This window comes from Pogona vitticeps, chromosome 4 (assembly GCF_051106095.1).
Source record: "Pogona vitticeps strain Pit_001003342236 chromosome 4, PviZW2.1, whole genome shotgun sequence".
Taxonomy (NCBI): domain Eukaryota; kingdom Metazoa; phylum Chordata; class Lepidosauria; order Squamata; family Agamidae; genus Pogona; species Pogona vitticeps.
This window is the reverse complement of record NC_135786.1, coordinates 118553767-118575447: the sequence shown is the minus strand read 5'-3', so window position 1 is coordinate 118575447 and position 21681 is coordinate 118553767. Positions and strand designations below refer to the sequence as shown.

Sequence of the window (21681 nt, the reverse complement as noted above, 5' to 3'; positions counted from 1 at the left end):
AGCAGCTTCTAGAAGGGCAGATCTGTTTCTTCCAGAAAAAACAACAGTGAGCTATAGCTGAGATTAACAGATTTATTCTGGCATAAATTTTCAGGTGATAAAGTAGATACTAGAGCACAAATTTATTTAAGTAACATTATCAAGTACAAATATCACTATTGAGTGAACTGGTAAGTACTATAGGCATTACAAAATGCAAGGAATTTATCAGATGAGTTCCTATCTAAGACTGTAGATGAAATCAGACATCCTTCAAATTTTTAAACTCTGAGTGGTTAAACAGAGACTTTAATCTTCCAAAATCAGAGGAGATTATTTGTTCAGAAAAATGTATGATTGTCCATTTCAGCCACTCTTTCTATCCTGATTTCTGTTCCTAATCTCTCCCCAAGACATTTGAGATGAAAATGTCACTCCAGTAGGTCCTAGCTCCTGCAAAGCATCTTGTGCTTTCCAAAGCATCTTGTGCTTTTCCCTCATTTTTTTTTCATTTTCTCTGAAGAACCAGTTTCCGTCTTTGCTGTGGTCATGGTGTGCTGCCTCTGTCAATAATACCATCTTTTTTGTATAGAGTACAGCAAAATAATATCATGAATGACAAGAAAACTTTGCAAACATCTCTGTTGTTAATTCTGTGATACATAGAAACCCTTACCTCTGGAAGTGAGTCTCAGTGGGTGTGATTGCTTCTTTTTGTTGTTGTTAGTCATTAAGTCATGTCCGACTCTTCGTGACACCATGGACCAGAGCACTCCAGGCTCTCCTGTCTTCCACTGCCTCCTGGAGTTTGGTCAAATTCATGTTGGTAGCTTCGATGACACTGTCCAACCATCTCATCCTCTGTCGTCCCCTTCTCCTCTTGCCCTCACACTTTCCCAACATCAGGGTCTTTTCCAGGGAGTCTTCTCTTCTCATAAGATGGCCAAAGTATTGAAGCCTCAGCTTCAGGATCTGTCCTTCTAGTGAGCACTTCTTTAGCCACTATAATATCGCTCATGCTGCTGTAACTTGAGAGGATTCTCACAGTTCTTTGTTTGGGTAGGGATTCTTCTGGGCTATCAAAATGGATTGCTCTGGATTGCACATGGTCAACAAAACAAGCTTCGGTAGGTCAGAATCATAGCTTCTTTGCTGTATGTTACATGATAGAAGCATGAAGACAGGCAGATCATACATTTTTATAATCTTGTTAGAAAGGATATGATGAGATCCTCCAGAGAGCCAGCAGGGAGGGTCTGGAGGTGCATATACTCTATATGCACATATCGAGGGTACAGTGGTGCGTCGCTTGATGAGGATAATCCATTCCAGCGAAATCGTTGTAGAGCGAAATACTCGTCAAGCGAAATAAAAAAGCCCATTGAGATGCATTAAAAACCAGTTCAATGCGTTCCATTGGGCTAAATACCTCAGCATCCAGCGGAGATCCTCCATAGGGCAGCCATTTTCCTATGCCTGTACAGCGAAAAATTCATCCTGAACACAGTGGGAGCCATTTTGAACAGCCAGCGGCCATTTTGAAAACCCGACAGTCAGCTGTTTTGATTGTCGTAATGTGAAGAATCGGTTCCCGAAGCAGAGAAACGATCATCGAAAAGCCGATTTTGGCCATTAAAATATTGTTTTGCGATCGCTATAACATCATTGTGAAGCAGAGTAATCATTAAGCGGGGCACCACTGTATATATAGGCTCACAGTTTGCTTTGGGAACTTAGGCAGCCATACAGATTAGCAATATGTACATAGGACTCCTGATATCCTTTTCTATAGCAGATAGTTAATAATTGAAGGAAGAGGAAAGGATGCCAGAGTACTTTCTCTGAGCATGACACTCTCTATTCCATAATGGTAGTTGGAAACCAATCGACGTTAGAGTTATTCCTTTAGCACTGATTAGACCCTTGGAGGAAAGAGTGATTCTTTCCATTATTGCTTCAGAAGCAGAGATAAAGCTGAACTTCCCATTGTCTGCAGAAGATCTGGGGAATGTGTGACCCTCCATATGTTCTTGGATTACAATTTCTCTTAGCCTTAGCCAGTATAGCCAATAATGAAGAGCACTGGCAGCTCCACACTCCAGATGAGGAAGATTAGGTTGCTGCTACAGCCTGAAAGCTCACGATTAGAACAATGTCCTTCCAAGCTGCCCCATCTGTTTCTTCTAATGGTGAACAAGAGGGGAACTAATAATTCCCTTGCAGTCCTCAGATTTTGTTTTGTTATTTCATGTCATTTACGTGCCACTTCTCACCCAAAATTGGAACAAAAGGAAACATACAGTCATGTGAAAAAGAAAGTACACTCTCTTTGAAGTCTATGATTTTATGTATCAAGACATGATAAAACTCATCTCATTCTTAGTAGGTTTGAAAATTAGGTAAATACAACCTCAGATGAACAACAACACACAACATATTACACCATGTCATGAATTATTTAACAAAAATAAAGCCAAAATGGAGAAGCCATGTGTGAAAAACTAAGTATATCCATACTGTTTCCATAGCAATTCAGAGGCTACGTGCTGCTAACCAAATGCCCTTGAGTAACAGATCATCAGCAAGTGTATCCATCTCTATAAATGCCAGAGTTTTAGCAGGTTGCTGGTCTAGAATATTCAAGTGTGTGTTAACACAATGGCAAGGAGGAAACACATCACCAATGGTCGTAGAGAAGCAATTTTTGCTGCCCATTGATCTGGGAAGGGCTATAAAGCCATTTCCAAAAAAATTAAAGTCCATAATTCTAGAGTGCTCTTACGTGTGATTATTCACAAGTGGAAACATTGGAGGCAGTTGCCAGTCTTCCCAGGAGTGGGCGTCCAAGCAAATTCATCCCAAGGTCAGACAATGCAATGCTCAGAGAAATTGCAAAAAACCCTAGAGTTACATATCAGGCCTCAGTTAGGATGCTAAATGTTAAAGTTCATGACAGTACAATTAGAAAAAGACTGAGCAAGTATGATGTGTTTGGAAGGGTTGCGAGAAGAAAGCCTCTTCTCTCAATAAAGAACATGGCAGCATAGTTTAGTTTTGCAAAGTTACATCTAGACAAACCAACCACAAGACTTTTGGAACAATGTCCTTTGGACAGATGACACCAAAGTGGAGATGTCTGACCACAAAGAACAGCGACAAGTTTGGTGAAAACCAAACACAAGATATCAGCACAAACACCGGATATGAACTGTCAAGCACAGTGGTGGAGGGGTGATGATTTCGGCTTGTTTTGCAGCCACAGGACCAGGGCACCTTGCAGTTATTGGGCTGACCATGAACTCCTCCATATACCAAAGTATTCTAGAGTCAAATGTGAGGCCATCTGCCCAACAACTAAATCTTGAGTGAAAATGGATCATGCAGCAGGACTATGATCCCAAGCACACCAGTAAATCTACTGGGGGAAAAAAAGAAAAGAACTAAGGTTTTGCAATGGCCCAGTCAAAGTCCAGACCTCAACCCAATTCAACTGCTGTGGCAGGACCTTACAAGAGCTGTGCATAAACAAATGCCTGCAAACCTTAATGAACTGAAACAACATTGTAAAGAAGAGTGGGCCAAACTTCCTCCACATACATGAGAGACTTATAATGTCATACAGAAAATGATTATTTGAACTTATTGCTGCAAATGGTGGTTCTACGAGTTATTGAATCATGAGGTGTACTTAGTTTTTCACACACGGCTTTTCAATTTTGGTTTTATTTTTGTAAAAGAAATCATGACACAATGTAATATGTCATCTGTTGTTGGTCTTTCCGGAAGAGGAAGCAGAGGCAGGAGGGAGCTGTGCTTGGGGGACATTTTAATTGGTGAGATCTTTTCTGGTAGGCTGACCCTTTGACCGCATGGTCTGAGGGGGCGGGGCTTTGGCTTTAAATTAGTGCCAGCAGAAGCTCTAAGCCCCTTTCCAGAACAGAAAGCAGAGGCAGGAGGGAGCTGTGCTTGGGGGACATTTTAATTGGTGAGATCTTTTCTGGTAGGCTGACCCTTTGACTGAGGGGCGGGGCTTTCCTCTAATTCTATTTTTTTACTCTAATCTGCTAAATAGGATAGCCAAATAGCATTTCATACACCTGGGGGCAGGAATGTTTCAGGAGTAGGATCATACTTCCGCACTATTAGGGAGCAGGGCGGGTAGGTGGGACCCGTTAGCCATGTAAGGCAGCCCATCTAGGAGAAGGAAAACTCTGATTTCAAACCTCCACTGCCTCGTGTCTATAACCACTCATGGAAAAGGCTTCAGGAGATAACCTCAAGGCAGAATCCGGAGCCGGAGTCCCGTAGACAGTTCATATTGTTCTGCCAACTCTTGCGACGTCGCTGGAACCCGTTGCATTGGCTCTTGCCTTTCCATTGGACTATTTCAGTGTCGTGGAGAGGGGGGATTTGCTGCTTGGGTAACAGCCTATCCTGCATATTATTCTACCCAGGCTTTGTGCTCTGGAGAGGACACTCCAGCTTTGCATACAGTGTCAAAATAACACAGGAACTAGCAGTTACTGGTTATAAGTCTTGCTCGATTGGCGTAGAGCATGATGCCAGGAGCTACTTCTGACGGTGGGAGAGCTGAAAAGCAGATCAATAACCCTACACCATGCAACAATCAGAAGAAAACATCTACCCTAAAGTTGGGCACCTGGAATGTTCGGACAATGACCCCTGGCTTTTCTGACAACCTGCAGGAAATAGACGTGCGCAAGACAGCTGTCATCGACATCGAACTGAGTAGACTGCGGATGGACATTGTTGCCCTGCAAGAGATGAGATTGGCAGACATGGGATCTGTCAAAGAAAAAAACTTCTCATTCTTCTGGCAGGGAAAACCATTGAACAAGACCAGGGAATATGGTGTTGGCTTTGCGGTCAGAAATACTCTGCTGAGATCCATTGTTCCACCTACTGTGGGGAGTGAAAGAATCCTGTCTCTGTAGCTCCACTCATCAGTGGGACTGGTCACCCTCATCTGTGCATACGCACCAACACTGTCATCCACAACAGAAGTCAAAGACAAATTCTATGACAATTTGGCAGCTACTATCAAAAAAGTCCCTGAGAGAGAACCGCTTTCATTCTCGGAGACTTTAACGCTAGAGTTGGTGCTGATCACAACTCTTGGCCCACCTGTATAGGCCGTTTTGGCATTGGGAAGATGAATGAAAATGGCCAACGCTTGCTGGAGTTTTGCTGTTATTATGGTTTTTGTGTCACCAACATGTTCTTTAATACAAAGCCTCAACACAGAGTTTCCTGGAGACATCCAAGACCGAAGCATTGGCATCAGCTTGATTTGATCCTCACTAGACTTTCTAGCCTACCTAGTATTATGATCACACACAGTTACCAGAGTGCTGATTGTGATACTGATCACTCCCTGGTGTGTAGCAGAATAAATCTGCGAACAAAGAGATTGTATCACACAAAAAAGGAAGGAAGACCATGTATTGACATCAACAAGATTCGCAATCGAAGAAAAGTGGAGGAATTTGCCCAAGCGCTTCAGGAAACTCTTGCAGGCCTGGCTGATGCAAATGCACCTGAATGTTGGGAACATTTTAAGAATGCTGTTTATAACACTGCCTTCTCCACATTTGGCAAGAAAACCAAAAAGACGGCCGACTGGTTCGAAGCCCATTCAGAAAACTTGATTCCAGCCATCGAGGATAAGAGGAGAGCTCTAGCAGCATACAAAGCCTGTCCTAGTGAGTACAACTTGAAGGCTCTTCGAGCTGCTCGTGGCCAAGTCCAACAGACTGCCAGGAGATGTTCCAATGATTATTGGCTTCAGCTCTGCTCTCAGACACAGATAGCAGTGGACACAGGTAACATCAAGGGAATGTATGACGGTATCAAGCAGGCTTTAGGTTCAATACAGAAGAAATCTGCTCCCTTGAAGTCTACTATAGGCATAATCATCCAGAACCGAGCACAGCAGATGGAACGCTGGGTTCAGCACTACTCTGAGCTATATTCTAGAGAGAATGTAGTAACCGAAGAAGCATTAAATGACATAGAATGCCTGCCTGTCTTGGAAGAGCTGGACAGTGAACCAACTTTAGCAGAAATAAAAGCGGCCTTGGATTCCCTTGCCTCTGGCAAGGCACCTGGAAAGGACAATATCCCCATTGAAGTTTTGAAGTGCTGTAAAGAGATCATCACTACCGAGCTGTATGAAGTCTTTTGTCTTTGCTGGAGAGAAAGTGGAGTACCACAGGACATGAAGGACGCAAACATTGTCACATTGTATAAGAACAAAGGCGACAGGGGCGACTGCAATAAGTACCATGGTATCTCTCTTCTCAGCGTTGTAGGGAAGCTGCTGGCCCATGTTGTGCTGAAGAGACTCCATGTGCTTGCAGACAGAGTCTATCCAGAATCACAGTGTGGATTTCGAGCTAAGAGATCCACCACTGACATGGTATTTTCCCTCTCACAGTTGCAGGAGAAATGCAGGGAACAACAACAACCACTCTTTGTGGCCTTCATAGATCTCACAAAGGCCTTTGACTTGGTTAGCAGGGACGGACTTCTTAAAATACTTCCCAAGATTGTATGTCCACCTCAACTCCTTAATATCATCAGGTCCTTTCATGAGGAAATGAAGGGCACTGTAGTTTTTGATGGCTCAACATCAGATCCCTTTGACATCCGAAGCGGAGTAAAACAAGGCTGTGTCCTCACGCCAACCCTGTTTGGGATCTTCTTTGCTGTCATGCTGAAGCAGGCCTTTGGAACTGCAACAGAAGGTGTCTATCTCCGGACTAGATCAGATGGAAAGCTCTTTAATCTCTCTAGATTGAGAGCAAAGACCAAAGTCCAACTGAAATGCATGCGGGACTTCCTCTTTGCCGATGATGCAGCCATTGTTGCCCACTCTGCTGAAGACCTCCAACAACTCATAAATCGTTTTAGCAAGGCCTGCCAAGACTTTGGACTATCAGCCTGAAGAAAACTCAAGTCATGTGCCAGGGCATGGACTCATCTCCCTCTATTACTATCTCCATGCAAGAATTGGAGGGTGTTCATGAATTTGTGTACCTTGGCTCAACAATCTCTGACACTCTCTCCCTAGATGTCGAGCTGGATAAACGCATTGGGAAAGCAGCTACCATGTTCTCTAGACTCACAAAGAGAATATGGCTTAATAAGAAGTTGACTGCATACACCAAAATACAGGTCTATAGAGCCTGTGTCCTGAGCACACTCCTATACTGCAGCAAGTCCTGGACCCTTTGTGCACGGCAGGAGAGGAAGTTGAATACCTTCCATATGCGTTGACTACGACACATTTTTGGTATCACCTGGCAGGACGAAGTTCCAAATAGAGTAGTCCTAGAACGAGCTGGAATTTTCAGCATGTATACATTATTGAAACAGCGCCGTCTACGTTGGCTTGAGCACGTCGTGAGAATGGCTGATGGTCGGATTCCAAAAGATATCCTGTATGGAGAATTAGTGCAGGGAAGCCGCCCCTGAGGGAGACCACAGCTGCGATACAAGGACTTCTGCAAGCGGGATCTGAAGGCCTTAGGAATGGACCTCAACAGATGGGAAACCTTGACGTCTGAGCGTTCAGCCTGGAGGCAGGCGGTGCATCATGGCCTCTCCCAATTTGAAGAGACACTTGTACAGCAGGCCGAGGCAAAGAGGCAGTCCTGAAACAAGCAAAACCAGGGAGCTAGACAGGGGACACTTTGTATTTGTCTTCAATGTGGAAGAGATTGTCACTCTCGAATTGGCCTTCTCAACCACACAAGACACTGTTCCAAGACCTCCATACAGAGCACGCTACCATAGTCTCTCGAGACTGAAGGATGCCTACATGTTGGTCTGAGTTTGTATTTACCTAAATTTCAGACCTTTTAAGGACCAGATGATTTGTATTGTGTCCTGATACTTAAGGCTATAGAATTCAAAGCGGGTGTAGTTTCTTTTTCACACGACTGTTATGAAGTGCTTTGAAACAACAGAAGATTAAAATACAATAAAATTGCAAACCTTAATAAGGAACTAAATTCAATTATATAGTTAAAATGCCATTGAGATTATAATTTGTCAAAATAAGTTAAAATCAACTAAAATAGTACTAATATTTTACCATAAAACCATAGAAACAAGCATATCAACTGAGCAGTTATAACTGGATTTTCCAAATTTCCAAAGGCCTGCTTGAGCAAAAAGGCCTTTTGTTGCTTCTAGAAGGAGAACAGAGAGATGGCAAACCTACTGTAGCCTCTCTTGGCAGAGAAGTCCATTGGCTAGATATGGGCATTAAGGTAGTCTCTCAAGTCCAGACTAGATGGGCCTCTGAAGGTGGTGGGACCAAGAGAAGTGTCTGTCTAACAGATCTCAAAGGCTGGATGGGCTTATTTCGGAGGTTATGATCTCTCAGGTAACCTAGATCTAAGTCATTTTATCTAAGCCATGACCAGCACTTTGAATTGTGCCTGGAAATGGACCCATAGCTAGTGACGTTGTTAGAGGAAGAGAGTTATATGTTCCCTGTAACTAGTCTGGGTCAGCAATACAGCTGCACTGCTTTGGACCAACTGAAGTTTCCAAACACTCTTCAAAGGCAGTCCCTCATAGAGTGCATTGGATTAGTGCATATTTTTCTCTGTTTCTGGCTGTATTCCCTTACAACATGAGTTGGGAACACACATAGAGTTTTCAGTCGCTTTCAGCTTGTTCTGAGTGACTGAAGTCTGACTGACTGAAGAAGCTACGTGGATGAGTAGTGAAATATGTCAACCTAAGAAGAAAGAAGCCCAGTTGCCATGACTCAACTTCCAAATATCTTGTAGTGCTGCACGTGGAACTTCTCACTACCCAGTGTAATGATAGAGCTTTACAACTGTGATACAGTACTTTGTCAAACTTAGTGTTTGGCATCATATTTCAAATAAAGTAATTGCACATTTGGGCTGATATAATTTATTTAATTCTTTAGCCTTTCAGATCAAGGGAAAAGAAAAATATTTGATCAATTATCTGCAATCTAGCTTTGCCTAAGGAGTTTATAAAACCCAGCAAAGAAGCCATGAGGAAATGTTGGCAAGAAAAACTTACAGTATTTATATTTGAATGGAATGTACACTCATCCTTTTCAAAACATTTTTCCATTGTCACTCTTCCACACCTTCAGAATTACTCATCTCTAGCTGCTGGCATACCTTTGCTTCAGCCATTTGAACATTAGTGCTTGTTTATGATCAGAAGGAAATAATTTTACCTCAAAGATACTGTGCCTATTATGGATGTTATATAGCCACTAATTCTTATCAGGATTAGGTCTCAAGCTGTCTTTGCAGTCCTTGCTGCAGCCTCTCCCTACTGTTGCTTTTAGCACATCCACAATCTCATAAGAGAACTTGAGATACAAAGATACTTTAATTGTTCATAATGGAAAGCATGAGAGAGAACCTAGACGTTCAAGGCCTCTTCTTGATCTCTCCTTACATAGATTGTCAGAATCCAAAATATACCTGAACAGATGGAATACGTCTAAACATTATACAAATTAACATGCATATAAACATGCTTGCTTTTACATTATTCAGGGCAGTTTTCAAAAATTATTCTAAAATGACAATGAACTCTTGTAGTATTAGGGCTTTTATAAGGGAAGATTGTAACAATAAAGGGGGAACACAACATACATTGCTTATATTTCCAAAATGTTTGAGAACCAGACTGTGCCACGAGGGACAGTGGTACTGCTCTGCAGTTCACAAAACAGATCATGTCTTTGTGTTCTTCAGTCATTCATTTCATATCAATGAAGATTAGAACATTACTGTCCTTGTTCTAAAAGAGGAAAAATTTGGCAAGATTATCCAATGTTTGTTTAAATGTTTGTAATGATTCATCAAATAATGTGATGATAATAGCCCTGTTTCGACTTCCGGCTTGACGTCGCGACGAGACAGCAGCAGGAGGACAGAGCTCTGTCCCCCGGGCTGAATTCTGACCTTGTTTGGGACACCATAGGGTGCCGGAACCACCCTGAAGGGGTGGTGAACTGGGGGGGAAGCCTGTTGATCACGGGGGGCGGCCACCCCCGTTCGATCCAGGAAACTCTGCCAACGGGCAGAAACAAGCAGCTTAAGGGCTCACTTGCAAGTCGTCGGCAGCTGGCTAAGGGAAGCAACAATCAGCATTTGGCATCGCTGCTTACCATCGGGTGAGATTTTTATAACTAATTGATTATGTACCCCTGGAGGAAACAATTCCTATATATGGAAAAAAAGAATTGCTATCTATCTCAGAAACTATAAAGCGGCAAAAAAATCTGGTGAGAGGGATAGCTGATGGAAAGGAAATAACTTTTAAAAATATACTTCAAGAATATTACAGTTTGGCGTTGTGAAGCTTGAGAAACTTTCCTGTGAGTTATACTTGATAAATCTGGACTCTGTTTTGACTACCTGAAGTCTTTTGGCATGGAGCCTAGGAGGGGTGATCTTGAGCACTCTGCTGTTATTTCTTTTTGACTTTCTTTGTGCCTGGCTTGAAAATTAACCCTAAAGTGGACCTTTAAGGCCATCAGGCTGTGGATACAAATATTGCACCCTACCCTGGTATTTTGAGGGTTCAAATTTGGTTCAGGCCTATTTAGCCAAAGCGGAGTTTTTGAAATGACTCTGGAAACTTTGAATATCTGTTTATAAGCATTTGGGCAGCTGAAACAGAATGGCACAACAAGTAAAATTTTGGAATGAAATAAAATCTACCCTTCAAACAATAGAAATCGTGAGATCTCATTATCAAGAGGCAAAACTATCCAATCAACATCAGAAGAACTATAGTCCGCAAGCAACAGGGAACAACAAAGAAGGAAATGAGAGTATCTCAGATGATATATGCCAATCAAAACAGGAGCTGGAGGAAGTTAATCTAAGAGAAACGTCAGTCTTGGACCAGAGGAGAGTACTAAGGGAAGACAAAGGGAAAAAAACAGCAAAATTAACCAAAAAAAGCCTGGAAGACCATTGAAGATAGACCAAGTACATAAAGAGTTAGTGGACATAAATCAGATGTACAAAATGGTTTCAGAGGACATGAAAGATGACAGAATGCTTAGAGACACATAAATATTAAATGAGAAAATTAGAGAGGGAATTACCTAGAAAGATGGAAAAAGGGAAAACAAGGAAGGGCCCCTTAATATTGAAAACATGTATATATTTAACATCTGGAACTGTAAAAGGGTATATTCTGTATATTAAAAAGGAGAATTAAATTGAAATAAGGGAGCCCTAATCAGGGTAAAGATGTAATATGGTGGTCATGGATCTGGAACCACTTTCAATAAGCATGTTATTAGAAGACCTTGAGAATATTATATAATAGGAAAGTAATATTATGATAGTAGTCATATTATATACTAAAATTTGTATATAAATGGTTTGAATGTTTGAAAGATGTTTGGAATTTGGGGGGATAACCAGGAAGACACTGAGATGTAAAAAAACAAATAATTGTAAGCAAAGCATGTAACACGATGTTTGACAAGCACAAAACAATGTAGAGAGGAACTTCCGGTCTATGCCACAGCGGTACTCCTCGAGTTTGGTGCTCCGAACAAAGAGGGGGTCCTCACGCCTCGGGGCGCCCTAAAAAGGGTGTAGGGAACCCGAAGAGTTTCTGAAGAAGAGGTGAAACTGGGGTTTGAATCGTTAGCGCGGCGGCGGCGACGTTCGATCGACCCAGCAGCTTCTTAATTATAGTAAACTGGCAGTCAAAAAGAGTTAGATTAGACAACTTGGATAAAGCCAAAGAATTCTATGAGAAATACATCGCTACAATAGGAAAACAAAGTGTTTCAACAGAGGTAGGAGAAGAAGAAAGGTGTGGGACAAGACAACAAGGGAAAAGAAGGGAGATTGACCACGAAATTGAGGGAAAGAGGGAAACCAGAGCAAAAAACCCAATATATAAGTGAACATGGAAACAATAACAACAATATTTTCAGTAAACATAAACGGACTAAACTCTCCAAGGAAAAGAAGGGAAACTTTTTCAAAGCTACAAAAAGAAAAAGCAGATATAATTGTTCTCCAGGAAACTCACATTAAAGAAAAAAATTGTAAATTATTAGAATATCCAAAGATAGGTAAACTGTTTTATGCCTGTGATCCCAAACAAAAGAAAAGAGGAGTCGCCATTTATGTGAAAAACTAAAAGGAAGCCAAATTTATCTATGCGGATCAAGAAGGAAGAACTTTAATGATAGAAACAGAGATCAATAATAAAAAAACACTGGTAGCTGCCATATATGCTCCTAACCAAGCCCAAGAAATATTCTACAAGAGGCTTTATAATACTCTGAGAGAAAAGAACTATCAAAATATTTGTTTAATAGGAGACTTCAACGCTATAGTGGACCCAGTAAAAGACTACAAAAAGAATCATAAAGGGAAAAAGAAAAGAAATACACTACCCAAAACATTTTCTCAAATGATAGAAGAGCTTAGATTGGAAGATACTTGGAGAAGACACAATGAAGACAAGCTACAGTATACTTTTTACTCAACTTGACATGAATCCTGGTCCAGGATCGACATGATATGGACAACATCTGAGTTGAGGATAGGAATAGAGGAAGTAAATATACAAGCAAACATATGGGCAGACCATAACCCGCTTAAAATTACCTGGAAAGGAGAAATGAAACAAAAAGGAAGGTGGACACTCAATACAAAGATCCTGAAAGAACAAGAATTCATAAATAATGCAAAAAAAGAAATGAAATACTACTTCAAAGAAAATGAAACACAACACACTTCGACACAGATGATATGGGATGCAGCAAAAGCGGTATTCCGTGGACTGGCAATATCATACATAATCAAAAGGAATAAAATAAAAAGACAGAGATACAATAATATGAAAGAAGAACACAAGAAGCTGGAACTAGAGCTACAAAACAACCCTAACAACAAATTGGTGAAAAAGGAAATGAACATCTTGAAACATAAAATGAATCTTATAGAAACAGAAGAAATGGCACAACAAATAAAGGCCGCAAAGCAAGATTTTTTCGAAAATGCAAACAAACCAGGACGCTGGCTAGCATATAAATTGAAGAAACAAAAAGAAAAAAGATTAATAAACAGAATAAAAGACAAAAAAGGTGTACTACAAACTCAGAAAAGCCAAATACATAACATAATAAAGGAATTTTATACCAATCTTTATAAAGCGCGAGTAGTAGATGAGAAGAAGATAAGAAACTATTTGGAAAGAGCAAATCCCCCCCAAAATACCAGAAGAAATAAAAAAGATGATGAATGCCGAAGTAACAACGATGGAAATAATAGAAAGTATAAATAAGCAAAAAAATGAGAAAACTCCTGGTCCAGATGGGCTTCCCGCGGAATACTATAAAACATTTCAAGAAGAATTACTGGAACCACTAAAAAAATGTGTGTAATCAAGCACTAAAAGAAGCAACGATTCCAGAAACCTGGTTGGAAACAAACATCACGCTATTACCCAAAGAAGGAACAGATCTAACTCAAATAGGGAACTATAGGCCAATTTCACTACTTAACGTAGACTATAAAATATTTGCAAGTGTCATGGCGGAAAGACTGAAAAATATTTAGTACAATTTATACATGAAGAACACCCAGAAAAACAAATGGTGCTTTTATTTTTAGATGCTCAAAAAGCTTTTGACAATCTAAACTGGGAATTTATGAAAGCACAATTGGAGGTCATGGACGTTGGACAAAATTTTCTAAACATGATAAAAGCAATTTATACAAGGCAAATAGCAAAAATAATCATAAATGGAGAAGGAACAGACAAAATCGAAATCACTAAAGGTACACGACAAGGGTGCCCACTCTCTCCTCTACTCTTTATTCTTTCATTGGAAATACTGAATAGAGAAGTAAGAAAAAATGAAGAAATACAAGGAACAAAGATTAAAGATGAAACATACAAACTCCAAGCATTTGCGGACGATTTGGTCTTTATTCTGGAAAATCCAGTGGAAACAGCCCCAAATTTACTTCAGCAAATAAAGGAATACGGCCATGTAGCTGGACTAGAAATAAACCAAGAAAAAACAACATTCCTAACCAAAAATCTAACTCAGGAACAAATGACTCAACTTACATCCAAGACAGGAATTCAAATAGCCAAGAAAGTAAAATATTTAGGAATAAATTTGACTGCTAGAGGGTCCTCATTAAAGGAAGACAATTATGGGAAACTCCTGGAACATATAAAACAAGAGCTGACAAGATGGGAGAAATTACAGTTATCCTTTCTAGGTAAAATTGCAACGATCAAAATGAACATCCTCCCAAAAGTAATTTTCCTCTTTCAAAATCTACCAATTAAATTAGAGCAGAAATTTTTTCAAGAGCTAAATACTTTAGTTACAAAATTTATATGGCAAAGGAAGAAGCCCAGAATTAAACTTAAACTGTTACAAGATGCAAAAGAAAGAGGGGGATTTGGCCTACCAAATTGGAATTTATATTACCAAGCGAGTGTCCTGAATTGGATTAAGGAGTGGATAAAATTAAAAAACAAAAGAATACTATATTTAGAAGGACATGAACTCCATGTCCTTCTTATGGTATGGGAAAGCAAAAACTCATAAATACTTCGAGAGAAATATAATAAGAAATTCTCTACTAAAAGTCTGGGAAAAAATTAAATGTAAAATATATATGAAAACTCCTAGGTGGATCTCACCAATGGAAGCATTCACGCACCCAAACCTATTGAAAATTGAGAAAATAACAACATATAACGAGCTCCTAAATAAGGAAGGACTGTTAAAGACAAAAGATCAACTAGAGAGTCAAGGACTGACTTTTTTCATGGTGGCCCCAACTACAACTGCAATCGATCTATAATCAGGATAAAAAAACAGGAGGATTTTATAGCGAATACACAGCACTTGATAAAATATTACTCACTACAGAAAAACAGCAAACTCAAAAAGCATATAAGTTTTTATTGCAATGGGACACTCAAGATGAGGAGGTTAAGGAAACAATGGTAAAATGGTCAAAAAAATTTGGATATAATATTGAACTTTAGAAATGGCAACAAATGTGGACTAAAAATCTTAAATTAACATTAGCAACGTCATATAAGGAAAATTTTGTATTAAATGTTTTATAGATGGCATCTCCCTCCATCCAGACTTGCAAAATTTTCTGCCAATATTTCGAATAAGTGCTGGAAATGTAAAAACCAAGAAGGAACCTATTAACACACATGGTGGACATGTGATACTGCAAAGAAATATTGGGTCAAAATGTATACATGGATTAAACAAATGACTAAGCAAGAAATACAATTTAAACCAGAAACTTTTTTATTGGGACTAATACCAAATAATATAAATAAGCAAAGTTATTACTTAATATCACATGCCCTTACAGCTGCTAGATTAGCATGGGCACAAGTATGGAAGGAGGAAGACCCTCCAAAAGACGAAGTGATTATCAAAAAAATATTAGAGTGCGCTGAAATGGATAGACTTACAAAGAGACTAAAAGGGCAAGAAAAGTCAACTTACTATGAAAGCTGGAACATGTTCTACGAATGGTGGAAAGCAAAAACTTTGTAATAAATAGAAAATGATCAAAAGGAATAATGAGAAGACACTGCTGAAAGAAATGTGTTATTATACAAAAGGCTTGTAGGCTAAGCTCTACAGTATGTATCGTTTGTAGACAGAGATTTAGGCATATGTGTGTATATATATGTCTATGTACGGATATGTGTATTTAAAGTAAAAAATAAAAAAATAAAAAAAACAAAACAATGTAGATAGATTGAAAAACTAATAATTTTTTTTAAAAAAATAGCCCTGTTTCAAATAGCATTGAAATTTTTGTTTGGATTTATTTATATTTTACTATCTCACTTAGCAAAACACACACATACTCCTACCTACCTTTAGGCATTTGCCAGCTTCTGCAGATGTTCATCACATAATACATAGTGCTGTTTGAACTTTGTAAAGCTCATTAGTTTGGGATAAAATATGCATCCAGGAAGCTGCAAGTACAACATGGCTGGAACACTACAAATAGCTTCACCCTAGGAGACAATCTGGCTATTTAATTCCATGAAACTGTAGTGTAACAGTTGGTGGCTGAGCGTACTGGCAGCTAACATGAGGGGTTTAGCTCCTAGATGTGAGTAATATGATAGATTTGCAGAAATCACAAGGGTTTGAGGTTTGAGTAGGGAACACACACTCCTTTCTGGAACATCTTGTCTAGCTTAGTGCCTTTTATCATTTTGAATCTTAAAACATGCATCTATGACTCCTTTTAAATCTTGACTTTAAAGCTAATAATAGTTTGTTTTTCATTTTTGTATTTTTAGAATTATTAATGCATTTTTTTAAAAAAATTCAGGTTTACGCTGTCTGTTAAGCATGTAAAACACATCTTTGAACTGTTTCCCTGATGCACAGCTTTCCTGAGTTTTGGTTTATCTATTCTCAGATGTCACTGATCGGCATTCCCAGACAAGAATGACATTGTTTGAACCCCCATGACTAACATTTATAACACTATTATTCAATGTAACCTCTAATTTTCAGGCCTGCTGGGCAGGGCTCTTCCTCTCTCCCAGGCAATTTTGCCCCTGTGTGTGCATGCGACTTTGCCCCTCATGCACTGGGTTCCATCCTGACCAGAACCTAATGTGACCACTGCGTGGAGGAGGAAGGCAACTGTGCTCAAGGAGGCAGAAATGTGCATACACACATTCACAAACAACTTAGCAGGAACCTTGCCATTATTTCAGCACTTACGTAAAGTTCCTGGATATCTTGGATTAGAGGACCTTTACAATCTATAGTGTTGCTTTTGTTGTTGTTTTTAAGTAGTTTCAGTGCTTGTAGATTCTGAATAATGGAGAGAAGCAAGGAAAACTCACTGTGTCTTCATATGAGGAAGACCTTTTGACTCTACAGAAGATAAACAATTTTGGCAGTTTTAAATAGATTCTATAAATGTCCAGGAAGAACCATCAGTGTTACAGACTTTCCTATAAAGTTGCAAAACCACAAAGCTTTTATAGAAACTGAACAATGGGGCCTGATAGGATGGATGGGTGACATGGATAGAGACACAGATTACAATAGATAGAGGCACAGATGTATGATGATATGAAATTCTTATTTAGCAATGTTAAATATTACTATAGCCAATGCCAATCAGCCAGTCTCCATAGCATCACACCTGCATTATCCACCATTTGAAGTCTACGGTGTTTGTCTTTTTTTTTTTACGTTTTTTTTTCTTTTTATTATATAAATCCATCCATGCTGATTTAACATCATGGCACCAGGGTACACTTTGTAATCATTTCTAAAACAACTACTACACACATTACGTTCCTAATCTATACAACATCCTTCTAACCATTGATAGAGTAAGTCCCATGTTTGATAATATTTTGTATCTTCTTTTCCTTTGATTTTCAGTGTTAGTCTGTCCATTTCGGCGCAGTCCAATATCTTTTTAATTATTTTTTGATCCGTAGGTTTTCCTTCATTTTTCCACTACTGTGCATAAATAATCCTTGCAGCTGTTAGAATATGCAGTAATAAGTATACATTTTGTCTATCAACACCTTCTGGTATTATACCTAACAGAAAGAGCTCTGGCCTAAAATCTACATGCTTTTTGATTATTTTAACAAGCCATGTATGTATTTTGTTCCAAAACATTTTTGCTTTATCACAAGTCCACCAGAGGTGATAATAGGTTCCAATTTTTTTATGACATTTCCAACATTTACTTGACCTATTAGAGTACATCTTAGCCAATCTGTCGGAAGGTAAATGCCATCTGTTACATACAGCACTGATGGTACCTGTCTGTCATGGGTTTGGAGGGAAAGTTCCATCCTATGGGGAGTGGAAGGCGGGACATCAGGGGGGAGGAGCTGTACTGTATATATATGTGGAGCTGATGTGGAGTTGAAGAGTTGGAGTCTGTGTGTCAGACTGGGTACAACTGTTAGTCAGTTAGTACATACCTGATAGGTTCAGGTTTCTTTCTAGGTAGCCAGAACTGATAGGTCAGGGTCTGTGCGTTACTTTAAAGTGTTCTGTGTGAACCAATCTGTTGTAGGTATATGATTGAGACTAAGCCACGTTACAGTATTCTATTTACCTGATCGTTTTATTTACCCTGTTTGTTATTTCAATAAACCTTGTTCTTTTATTTCTTAAAATCCATTCCTGGTCTGTGTGACTCCTTATAGGGAATGGTTGGTGGCAGCATAACTAAAGTGTGGCATACTCCAGTAGGTCTGGGGTTGTCACATTGATTGGTGTCCAGCGTGTGGGATACGACTGGTCCAGTTGTCCAGTGGTCCAGCAAAGCCTTGGCAAGTGTGCCCAGAGCAAGGGGGGTCTAGTCAGGGACAATCTGAGGGCGCGTAGGTAATCTTCTAGGCTTACCTCATGGGGAGGTACGCTAGTGGAAGAACGTGCCAACTCAGATTGGGGAGACTAGATTAGGGAGCTCTGAGGCAACCCGTTTTGGCGGGAAAAGGACTGAGGCAAAGCTGTGTGAAGTAACAGTGATCTAGCCTGTCTGCTGAGAGGCCTAGCAGAGGGGGTGAATTCTGCCTGGCAACAGTTGCAAGTTGGTGCTGAAGGAACAGCAGCAATCTATAGAAGGCTGTTTCTGAGGCAAAAGGAAAAAAGTCATCGCTTTATTTTGAGGCTTGACTTTTGAAGGCAGCCTGTTCTGGGGGGGGGATTATGCCCTTGACTCGAAGTCAAATGGCGGAAATGGGGGAAGTGAGAGATCCACAGGTAGACCAAGGTTCTGAGGAGGAATTTGGCTCAGTGCAGGATGAGAACACGGGAGAACTGACCCCAGAACTCAGAAAAATGCTCCGAGCCCAACTGCATGAACTGAGGGTGAGGGAACTGGCGTTTGAAAGGGAAGTGAAACAGAGACTGTTGGAAGTAGACAAAATGGTGTTTGAGCTGAAGAAGATGGAAATAATGAGTAGAAATAGGAATAACAATAATGGTGAAGGGAAGCCCTCAGACATGAAACATCAAAACCTGAATTATTCTGAAGAAAACATGAGGGAAACATGGGACCCTAAGTACTCCAAAGGGTTAGTTCAGAGCCCGCCAAAAATGGGCGGCCATTTTGTTGATAAAACTTCTGGGCAGAGCCAGTCCAGGAACCAGATTTTGGAGGGAAAACCAAAACCAGAGGAGAAAGACTCCAAGTACAGCAGAAAATGTTATTTCTGTCAGGGAAAGGGCCATCTAATCTCAGAGTGTGAGAAATGGAAGCAGCTAAAGGGAAATGTGCCTCATGATTTGAGTGGAACCAAGCCAAAAGCTGTGTTCTGTGTCCAGAAAGAGCAAAGCTCCTTGCCACTGAGGGAGCCTGTTGCCATGGCTACTCAATCTGGAACAGTTACATCTGCTGATCAGGCTGGGGAAAATGGTCCTCTTGTAGAGGTCAAGCGCTGCTTACTAGTGAGGACAGATTCGCAATTGTTTGAGACCGCAGGGGTGGACGTAGGAATACTTGACCACCAGTATAGGGGGCTAAGGGATACTTGTTCCCAGGTGACCCTGTGCCATCCAGACATTATTCCTATGAAGTATATAATCCCAAATGAGAGCCTGAAGGTGGCAGGGATTGAGGGGCAGGTGATCTCACTGCCAATAGCTGAGGTACCTGTGAGCTTTCAAGGCTGGAGGGGAGTTTGGCGGCTAGCGATTTCATCGACTCTGCCAGCAGCCGTGCTCGTGGGAAATGACCTGGCTGAACATGTGAAACGGGTGCTAGTGATTACACGTTCACAAGCTACCACGGGGACAGTTCAGGGGGGTACTGAAGAGCCCGAGACGGAAGCAGATGAGGGTAGTCCCGAAGCTGTGGTAGAAACCTTAACCACAGACAGCAAATTTGGCCAAGAGCAAAAGGCAGACGCCACTCTCCGAAAGTGTTTTGAAAAGGTGACAGACACCCAGTTAACACCTGAAACCTCAGCGAGATTTCGCGAGAAAAAGGGAATTTTATATAGAGAGACCCTGAGGAATATCTCAAAAGGGGGAGATGGGATCAGAAGTCAGCTAGTGGTACCTGAAAAGTATCGCCCCATGATCTTACAAAGGGGGCACTCTGACATGTTTGCTGCGCACTTAGGGGTGAACAAAACACAGCAGAGAATCACACAAAATTTTTACTGGCCTGAAATAGGAAAGCAGATCAAGGAGTTCTGTAAACAATGTGATGTGTGTCAGCGGCAGGGGAATAACCGTGACAGGACCAAAGCGAAGTTGTGCCCTTTGCCAGTGATTGACACCCCGTTCAAATGTATAGGAGTGGATATTGTGGGACCTTTGCCCAAGGCCACAAAGAGGGGGAACCGGTTCATTCTCACCATTGTGGACCATGCCACGAGGTACCCCGAAGCCATTCCCTTGACTAACATTGAAACTAACACAGTGGCAGATGCCTTGGTGGGGTATATGTCCAGGATGGGATTTGCCTCAGAAATAATCACAGATTTGGGCACATCGTTTACATCAAAGCTCATGAAACGGTTATGGCAAATCTGTGGAATTAAACACAAGGAAACCACTGCCTATCACCCCGAAAGTAATGGGTTAACGGAGAAGTTCAATGGGACTCTGATGCGCATGATTAGGGCTTACTTGGCAGAGAATCCAAACAATTGGGACCAGAAGCTGCAATCCCTTTTGTTTGCTTATCGGTCAGTGCCCCAAGCCAGTACCGGGTTCAGTCCGTTTGAACTTTTGTTTGGGAGAAGGGTGAAAGGGCCACTTGATTTAATCAAACAAAATTGGGAGCAGATCACCCAGGATGACCCACAAGATGTTGTGACATATATAGACTCTTTAATGAATGACCTGAAGAGAAACCTAGAGCTAGCAGCAGAAAACCTGCAAGCTCAGAAGGTCAGACAGAAAACCTGGTATGACCAGAAAGCCAGGGAGAGGCACTTTAACCCAGGGGAGGAAGTGCTTTGGCCTAGGCCCTGCAAAGAGAACAAACTGCAGCTGGGTAGCCCAGAAATAAAATACTTGGGTCACATAGTAGGGGGAGGAGTGATCAAACCCCTAGAGGCCAAGATAGAAGCCGTTCGTGATTGGCCCAGACCCAACACCAAGAAAAAAGTCAAATCATTTCTTGGGTTGGTGGGCTACTACAGAAAGTTCATCCCGAGGTTTAGCGAGATAGCGACTCCGCTGACCGATCTGACGCGGAAGAAGACTGATGACCGCATCCCGTGGACCAACGATTGTGAGGAGGCGTTCCGGAGGTTGAAGGAGGCGCTCATCCATTATCCAGTGCTGCGTGCTCCCGACTTCGACCAGGAGTTCATCATCTACACCGATGCGTCTAACAGCGGGGTGGGAGCAGTTCTTTGCCAGGAGGATGAAAATGGTGACCAGCATCCAGTGTCCTACCTGAGTAGGAAACTCCAGAAAGGTGAGAGACATTTGGCAACCGTGGAAAAGGAGTGCCTGGCCATAGTATACGTGATTCAGAAGGCCAAACCTTACATCTGGGGAAGACATTTTGTTCTGTGCACTGACCACTCACCACTGCAGTGGTTAAAGACAATGAAAACCCATAATAGTAAACTTATGAGGTGGGCTTTAAACCTGCAAGACTA

The 21681-nt window shown here is 40.9% G+C and overlaps 1 protein-coding gene across 15 annotated transcripts in view; it reads left to right on the top strand.

Moving 5' to 3' along the window:
• RASAL2 (RAS protein activator like 2) overlaps positions 1–21681 on the top strand; it is a 566253-nt gene that overhangs the window by 385772 nt on the left and 158800 nt on the right. The window lies entirely within an intron of this gene.